The sequence below is a fragment of the Branchiostoma floridae genome, chromosome 6, assembly GCF_000003815.2.
Source record: "Branchiostoma floridae strain S238N-H82 chromosome 6, Bfl_VNyyK, whole genome shotgun sequence".
NCBI lineage: Eukaryota > Metazoa > Chordata > Leptocardii > Amphioxiformes > Branchiostomatidae > Branchiostoma > Branchiostoma floridae.
Genome location: NC_049984.1, coordinates 27673046 through 27682778, shown reverse-complemented (window position 1 = coordinate 27682778; position 9733 = coordinate 27673046). Strand labels below are relative to the sequence as shown.

The 9733-nt window shown below is 41.7% G+C and overlaps 1 long non-coding RNA gene across 1 annotated transcript; it reads left to right on the top strand.

The window, feature by feature from the left end:
• Positions 1–5456: 5456 nt before the first annotated feature.
• LOC118417282 lies at positions 5457–7359 on the top strand. The gene is made up of 2 exons (XR_004831349.1): positions 5457–5720; positions 6465–7359. It is a non-coding gene; the product is annotated as an uncharacterized LOC118417282 (long non-coding RNA).
• The last annotated feature ends 2374 nt before the right edge of the window (positions 7360–9733 follow it).

Here is a 9733-nt window from a genome sequence, read left to right as displayed (position 1 = left end):
AACAGTGTCAGACAATTGGGACATGTCACCCCTGTTGTGTTTCAGGTCGTCAACAGTGTCAGACAGTTGGGACATGTCATCCCTGTTGTGTTTCAGGTCGTCAACAGTGTCAGACAGTTGGGACATGTTACCCCTGTTGTGTTTCAGGTCGTCAACAGTGTCAGACAGTTGGGACATGTCATCCCTGTTGTGTTTCAGGTCGTCAACAGTGTCAGACAGTTGGGACATGTCATCCCTGTTGTGTTTCAGGTCGTCAACAGTGTCAGACAGTTGGGACATGTCATCCATGATGCGTTTCAGGTCTCCCACAGTGTCGGACAGTTGAGATATTTCCTATACACGATTTCGCAGTGCAAAATATGATTAAGTTACCAAGAAAAGACAATTAAAATGCAACGAAAGGAAATACTAAACTAAAATTAAACAAAAACTACTTTGTCTAACTAATTATCAACGCTAGTTGGGGGTTCGAATCCGGAGGCCCATTCTTGGAATATCTTTGCAATCTAGGTCGTTTTGAGATGGGTGAAATAGGTCTCATTTGAAAAAAAATATCCATCCTTGGATCTCGGGAAACTTCTATGTAATCTAGACTAGACAGCTGAAAAGTCACAGGTACTGTAATCTCCAAGCAGATTACTCCGTGGCATAAGAGAGTAACATAAGCTGGGAAAAGAGTTTTGCCGGCAGAGGAGTATGGGTGGCAAATAATACTCATCTGCCGGCTAAACTCCTTCCCCAGCTTATGTTCCTCTCTTATGCCACGGAGGAAACTGCTTGGAGATTACGAAGACTGCCGTTTAAAAGGATTTTCAAAATTATGATGTTTGCACAGTTTCCATCGTCATGAAAATTCATGAATGTGATTTTCACAGCTATTTTCTAGTATGGCAAGAAATACGATACCTCTCTATTGATGAACACCATCAGGACGAGTCCCACGATGATCAGGGTTACAACCACATCAGTAACGCCCACGATGCAGCCACGGTAGGACCGAACGAAGACACGAGCAACACGGCGACCATTTGTTCCACCAGGATACGTGCTGTCTGAAAAAAACAACTTTGGAGCTATTCTGAACTATATCATTTTTTTTCTGGAGGAAGTGTTTTCAAATCTTAAGTATAGGTTTCAATTGAGATAAATATCAGTTTTGACCCAAAGTATCTAAAAAGATTAAAATTAAACTGATAAGGATATGTAGTGATAAAGATGTATGCAGAAATATACTATGAAATTGATTTTAAAGATCAAATGTCACCCCTCTATAATGGTTAAACTGGATGAAAGGGTACTTGAGCTAGGATATCAAAATAACAGCATTTTATGCAATCAAGTTATCAAAGACCAGAGGATCAACTCCGATCAAGACATAGTGGCGATATTTCAGAGCAAAATTTTCTCAGTTTGCGAAAAACTTCAACGTTATATTCTAAACACGAAAACAAACCGCAGCTACCTGTAGATGTGGCCGCTGTGTGAGGTACATTGACATAACGCCTGTTGCTACTGTCATCAGCCCCCTCAACGGGTGACTCTCCCCGTACATTTGCACGCTGCAGTCGGGCCTCCGACTCTTTCTTGATAAAATAGGTCGGGCGCTGAGCGTGCGGAAACTGGAACAACGTTGTACCGCTTCACAAAGGCTCCTATGGCGAAAAGACGGGGTAAACGCCAGCCCTGGCGGTACAGGTTTTCAAGAGAAAGGATAGCTTCATCCCGAAGGACATGCAATATGATAAATATGTTACAGGAAGCATGCAGTACAACGCGCGTGGGTGTGATGCGAGGACGTCTGAAAATACCACCTCAAGTTCAGCAACTTAGACCCACCAGCCAGCTGAGAAGTACACGCAGCAAACCATATGGGAGGGCGGCGTGCAAGCAGGGATGGTGGCCAAGCAAAGGGATCAAGAAGTTTAAAACTAGACTTAAAATTCAGAAACAGAGAGACAACAGCCCCAGAATATTTTTACTCTCTCGTACGTTCGAATTGTCGCCTGAACTTCCATTTTGCCTTAAAGTAACAGAATATGTTAGAGGGCGTCTGTTAAACGCTTTCTTCGTAAAAAAAAAAAGAACATCTATACTGTCTTAGAGTTCACTGTAGGGATGACCACTGTATTTGCTTGTTTTTAATTAGAACACATCAACGTCAGAAGTTGTCCAGGAAGTGACATGTTTTTCGTTGTAATGTTGAGAAACAACTAGTTATTAAATCGGTTTGCTGTTTTCGTCTGTCTCCATTTTCTTTACTTGGTAGTACGTTCCAGCGCTTATGGCTTATAAGTAATTTGAAAAGTAGCATGTTTAATATAAGGTGCCATGGATAAATACAGGTTCGTGTATCTTGAGTAGTAATTTTTTGATAACTTGACGAGGCACGAAAGTTAAAAGGCAGCAGTTATATTGTCGTTTTATCGAAACATTTAGGCCAAAGTCTAATTTTGCTTCGTAGGTAGATCTGACATGTTTAGCTGTAATGAGTCCAAAGATGACGATATAAAAGTTTCAGGTTAAAATAGCCAGTATTAAATGGTCACTGCTTACTTCCTAACTGTCAACCTTTATTGGCACACACAGGGTTAAGGCTTATTTATAGAAGACATGAAGGTTTTGCTGCACATAAAATAAAATGTCTTCAATTTATCACATATGCTTTCCAAGCCAGACCTAGTAATGTAGGGTTGGCTACCCAGCGCAAAACGGCATTGGCCAAAACTGGTTTCGTCAAGTATGTATCAATTCAAGGGTTAGTGGATTTTCCAGATAGGTTGTTATCAGTGAAAAGCTATAACAGTAGTGAGGAGGACTCTAACACTTCAATGCAGGTTTTTTGTTTAGATACAATTATCCCAATGTATGTGACGTAGCTTGGTTTGCTAACGGCAGTTGAAACAAATATTTGAAACCGAATGTCGACATTTTTGTTGTTGTTTATACCTGAGTTGTGATAGGGAGAAATGGGATTATATTGGGTATTTATTCTTGCAATATGTCTGGGCCATTTGTGTACGTAGAATTTGTCGAAATTGGAGAGATCCCTTATACGAAAGTTACATCTGCTGCGATAATAGACCATTGTTACGTACCGTGTCTATTCTATTTATGAGGTTGGAAGTATGTTTGCAGTTTGCAACATCTGACAGAGGACACTTCTAGTAGTTCTTAGAAGAGGACCGCCGGCGATGCAACAAATAAAAAGTATTAGACTGCACATTAGTTTTATTGTAGTTGATTCACTTCCGATAAGCAGGACACGAATAAAAGAATAATGAATGGAGGTGGGGTAGAAAGGAATAGAGAATGATGGTGTGAAGAACCGTAGTGGCGGATGAGAGTGGGAAAAGTAAGGATGAGAGTGGGAGAGAACGATAGAGTCAAGGAAGGTTAGGATGAGATTGGGGATAGTAGGTTGTATGGATATTTAAGAATGATGGAGTGAAGGAAAGTTAGGATGAGATTAGGAATAGTAGGAGGTATGCATATGTAAGAAGGAAGAATAGTAGCGCCACTATTGTATAGTGATTGTTATGGTAGGTCTGGACCACCACCCATATAAGTGGTAGAGTCCGCTAGAGGTTACGTCACGCACTGTGTGGTGCTGGTTGTTCACCATCATGGAACGGTTCCATAAGAAGTTGTCAATAGACTATGTTCCTTGACTATGCGTCCACTGTCGTCCTTGAGTATACACCGCACGCGTTCCCTATTAGCGTGGAGTCAGCGGTTGGTCTCCTAGAACCCACACACGCACCAAGAAGCTTGGATGCCACGCAACTCAGGTAAATGATACTAAAGAAAAGAAGAGGCGCGACGGAAGGCACCACCCCATAGCTTCATATGGATGAGTCAATCACTGCGCAGAAAGAATAGGTAACTATCTTTCCTGCGCTGTGATTGGCGATGCCCATATTAGGCGAAGACCCAATCCTAAATAAGGGCAGGATAGACTATTCACTATGCAGTTTGACGGACTCATCCGCACAGCCTGGAATCCGTCGAAGACGTGAACATGGGATAGAAGGAGTGGGACAAGGGAAAAGAGGTAGGCACGATGGAACTCAGTTTCTTTTTCGCCCGCCCACCCACCCAGCCACTCAGTCTGGGGAATGTTTTATGTATCACATCTTCGCGCGACTCCAGGCACCACCCCATAGCTTCATATGGATGAGTCAATCACTGCGCAGAAAGAATAGGTAACTGTTGTTACATTGTTGGCAAAAAAAATTCCATCTATGGAAATCGTGAGGTATCAAAACTGTCTATCAATAAGTTTATTACCTTCATTAAGTACTTTCACAGCATGGAAAAAGTATAGCCACACGCTTTAGCAAATTGTATGTACACACCAGAAAATGGGAACTACTGTTTTCTTGTATGCATGTCTTTGTTTAGTATATAAATAGAGCACACTGTGTGAATGAAGTTAGAAAAAAACAAACAATGGTCAATAATAATTGTGCACAAAATTGTGTTTTAAAATCCTATCTTCATGTAATCAAGGCTAACTGCCTCTGTACCCTTGACTGTAAAATATTGTACAAATCGGACCATAAACTCCACTCGACTTTGCTGTTGTTATTTTCTTGGCCCTGTAAACTCCAAACGCCATTTTCTTATAGGCGAAACCCATCCCATTGATTTTTAGGTGTTTTTTTTGTGTTTTTTTTTCTAACTAGCCCATGGAGAAAAAAAGGTCCCTACTCCTAATTGTTGTATATTATAATATGAGGATGGGACTAGGTAAGGTAAGGTTGAATCCTATGTTCAACCTTGTAGCAAGTCTGTTATTACGTTGGGCGGCCCAGGGGTCAGGTGGTGAGAGCACGTGACCATGGGCGCGCCCTGACGTCAGCTAGGCCACGCCCCGCAGCGCTCGCGTAAGCTCCGCCTCCAATTGATGTAATATAAGACGCGGTACGCGCTAGTTAGACTAGAAGCAGACTCAGGGACAAGGTCAACCGTATCTTCCGCCACCGTAGTTACGTAACCGGTTAGTTAGTATCATCCACCCGCATCTGTCCAGGTATCTTATCTTGTATTATTCGTATTAAGCCAGTCTATATCATTACCTCCGTTCACTTGCTTAAACTGTATACAATCGGTCGTAGTAATAAAGATCACATCAAACTGTACACTGAACCCTGGTCCTTGGCTATTTGTGAGAGTGTTATAGCATAGACGCGTCATACTGACGTATAGATAAATGCCCAAGTCCTACCACTAAGACCAAATGTTACAACCTTCCTGGTCACTTAGATTCATATTGAAAGCAATCATTTTTTATTCGCGCGCTCGCATCAGTTTTGGCGTTTTCTTTTTTGATGACATCCATATAATCAAATCAACCTGGCTTTACGTGTATAGAGTTTTTTTAAAGAGCGGTACTTCGAAAAACCCCTAAGTAACCCCCGGTGCGCTTTCCACGTCATCATCCAGCAGCCACCGAATACCGTCCCCAGACGAAATATACACAAGCGCCGCCATAAAATAGTGCAGCCAAAATTAGAACGTACTATTGCTAATGCGGTTACATTTGGTTCTTTTGTTTGCTTTTTACAATTAAATATATTTTTTAAATTTTTGTCGATATAAGCTGTATGTAAGTCTTTCATTTAAAGTTCAGCAGCATTCCAGATGTTTACGCGCATTGATACAAGAGAAGTCTTTTTGTACTGTGCGGAATCCACGCAGTGCAGGGCGGCCATTGTGAGGTGAGGGCGGACTTGTGTTTCACTAAATTTTGTCTTCTTATTTTACTTCATTGTGCCTCAGAAATATTTCTTGTCATTTTATAGTATAGCTATTTCGGTGGTTAGTTAGTACATTGCAATTTGAAACTGAAAAATAATATATCCGGTGAGGAAAACTGGTTTTTGGTGAGGGTAATGGCGGCCTTTTGTGGGGGAAATTTCTGTCGTTGAAAATTCAGGGAAAGGATAAAGTTTGTCTGAAATCCTCGACGATGCTGGCGTATGTGAAACACACAACCTTGTTTTTTTTGTTACCAAGAGGTTGTGGACGATGTTTCAGTGATGTTTATATGTGTGAAGGTCCGTTTCTGTTACCGAGTCCTGTAGCTACAGAACAAAGGACCGGGGTGGGGTGGTCAGGTCATACGGGTTCTTTGTATTCACTGGGTTATGTAAACCGTCTTGATCAGTGAAAGTTCCTGACGTGACATTTTGATTTAATAGGGTTAAAGTGCTACCCAATTTGTATTGGCCTCAGTTTGATTTTGAGATACACTGTGCGTTAACTTAAACTCTGTATTGTAATGGGAACTATGCTAGTCTGTAGAATTAGAACGGGTAGAGTGCGGGATGTATGTGCACATATCATGCTCAGTCACAATTGTTACAGAGAAAATGAGTATAGTGTTTTAAGCTTAGTCATAGTTTCTAATTGTACAATCTCGTCTGCTGATGTACAATAATATGAACATTTCTGTTCCACAGGTCAGCCCAGATGTACAAGATGCCACATGCGTCTGGTGATCTTTGAAGTGTTCAGCTTCAAGTGTGGAATCATATTATACCTACTGCAGGTTGCTGAGACAACACTACCTGTCCCTTGATGGGAACAACAGTAGCTGTTGCAATGTTATCTTCCATACCCATCCAAATATAAACAGGTGACAGAGCAAAACTATTGGCAATGGCAGTACATCCAGCTTACTCGGGTTCTGTTAGTCAGGTCTTAAGTATTAGTATTACAGCTGTCCAGTCTCTTGGAAACCCAGACTTCGGGGACTGTGCCTCTGGTACAGTGGGGGCTTGTTCAGCTAAGTTAGATGAGTTTGCTGGATGTCAAGGCCACAAATAATGTTAAGTTCCTTTTGCTCTTGTCCCAGCTTTCCTGAGGTCTTGTCCCAGCTTTCCTTTCAACAAATATCTTCCAACTTTATGGTTTCATCACTGTACGTGGCAGAGCCGATAACTGCATGTAGATGACAGTACACGTGATTCATGTTGCTTGTGTTCTATCTCAATTAGGCGGGTGTCCCCGACCCCCTACTCTCGGACTCTGCACGTCCCTACAGCTACACGGACTGGACGTGACCGGCCCTGAGGCCCGTCTGAGTTCCTGTTACCACAAGTACCATAAAAACAAATGGCAATCGAACATGGGCACCGACTTCTCTCCCCATCATCTCGCTAATTCGTACTATCCAGTCAAAACACTTGACTATGACCGGGTAAAAGCCGTGCAATGCAGGACTGTCCCTCAAGCATTAGAACTACCCACCTTGGTTTACTTCACATTAGGCCATACCAATTTAATTTGTTGGTTCTCGGATTTTTTCCTAAAAAAATTGAAGCGACAGGGCGAAAAAAAAAAAAAAAAAAAAAACTTGCAACAAGTCTGGGTTCAGGTCCAGGCTGGTTAGTCCAGACCTGAACTCATGGTATACGTGTGATAGAAATAGTTAATCAGTTGAAATTATATGCAAAATTGCATGTTGGCATAAATTTGTACAATATACATTAAATTATGTACAGTTGCTACAGTAAACAGAAATGTTCACAAAACATCTCAAATAGACCAATATAGTATTTTTACAGAGATGCAACGACAACAACAAACATTATTTAAGTTTGCCTCTAGAAATAAAATACCATCGCTGGAAGACTTATTTGCTCTCTGAATTGATAAGAATCTGTCTATCCAAGGCTCTAATTACATTTCATGGTCAACTGGTGCAAATTGGAAAAAAAATTACAAATACTTCCACTCCCCCAAAAATACATGAACAAGCCAAAGTACTGAACTACATGTTGCATAAAACCATAGGTTTATTCTCTCTTTTTGTTACATCTACAATTATTTGTTAACAAAAAATGAAGATGCAGTTTGATTAAACTTCCTTAGAAAAACCTAATGTTACATGCAAATCACTGAAATCAGCACTGAAATGGTATTATCTAGCCAAATCTGCAGTTCCACTATAAACAGCGTGGGGGCGCTTTTTTGACTTACAGGCCAAAACAAAAGAAAGATGGCCGCCCGAGATTTTCCGACTTCATTTTCATCTCCATTTGGAATACTTTGAGCATTTCAGGCATATCAAAACATGTTGGCTATGGAGGTACAAGAGTGAAAAGTATTGTTGATTTATTGAGTTGTTTGTTTGGGTGCCGATTTCTGTGTTTCAATTGAAAATTTGCATGTGAAAGTGTGTGTGAGAGAGAGCACATGCTCAGCCGAACTTCTGGTTCTGCTACGTTATGTTATGCCCATGTGTATCTCATTTACGATGATTTATTTGTTCCTAAATATACTTTGCAACAAAAAAAGATATGAATCAATTGGTAGCAAAGGACTTGGGGGTGAGAAAAAGTAAATGCACTGGTACTTTCCAGACGTTCTGTTTCTCTAACGGAACCAAAGTTTTGCAGCATGATTTACTGAATGGAATTTTTTTTTTTTTTTAAATTGGGAAAATTAGAAGCGGCTATTCCGAGAACCAACGAATTAAATTGGTGTGGCCTTAAGTTGAGGTTAAATTTAAGGAATTCCACAGAATTGCGCCAGAAAAGGAAAGAGAATTCTTCTTATACTGCAAGTGGGCCCTGGGTAGTTGAAGGGACCTGTGAGCTGTGCCGGGTGTAGTGCGAGTGTGTATCGGCGGATGTTGTGAACAATTGTGAGATGTGTGGAGGAGACGGAGGATGTGGTGTGTCAAGTAGCTTTGTGTTGTGTCGAATTTTTGTTTGGTGGTGGGCTTTTACAAAAAAAGTTTACGTTGTCGAATGTGATGCGGGGCATCAACTATGTTGAGACTTCGCAACCCACATATAGCCATCTGATCTGTTATTTCAAAGGTGAGTAACAATCGTGGTGGGTTGCTGGAGACAGGCAGTTCAAGCAATTTCTGAATTGGTCACCTCTGGTTCCCTTGTGGGGCGAACTGCAGGACCATGGACCTTGCTGGCGTAGGGATTAGACAAAAGCTCCTTGTCCAATCTAATTGGTAGCAGGTATGTTTGGATGGCAACTCCAAGTGCCGCACTGGCGGCATACACGGTTACCTGTGAACTGTAACCAGTATCGGAAGCACCTGTTACGGTCACAACAGTCGTACTCTGGCTTGTCAACACGGTCATCTTTGATGAGGTCGATGTTGTCGGTTGCCCTAAAGTCGTAGAATGCCTGGTTGAAGAAGATCACCAGTGCCGTCAAAAGACGGATGAGCAGGTGGTAGTCCTTATGACCGTGCAATCCAAGTTCCATCCACTGATGATGGCTTCTTCCATCGTTTTCACAAAATCCTCTGTGAGTAAGGGTGCACATGTTCTCGGGTATGGTAAGCGAAGGAGGGTATGTGTTTGATAATGCACTGTTGCTAACAAGTGTCCGGTAGACGTCCTCCGTTACCAGCACACGTGGTCTGACGTGCTCCGCCAGGCGTCCCAGTTGCTGGTCGTCCATCCCCTTGAAGAAGTCATTCTTCACTCGCTGGACTATTACCCTCAATGTGGTCATGTCTGGGAGGAAAGAGACCGCTCAGTCATGTCGTGCTGCTCATGATAATCATCGCTGCCGCCATGTTCGTTGTTGCAACTTTCATAATGATCGATAGACAACTTATCCATACCCTTTTTGTAGGTATAGTCATTAGTACTTATCAACAGCGACCAATCAAGCATGGAATAAAATGTAGTCAAGTCTAGCATTGAAAAACAATGTACTTGCTTACTTTTTGAGAGGGTCCCTTTTTCCTCAG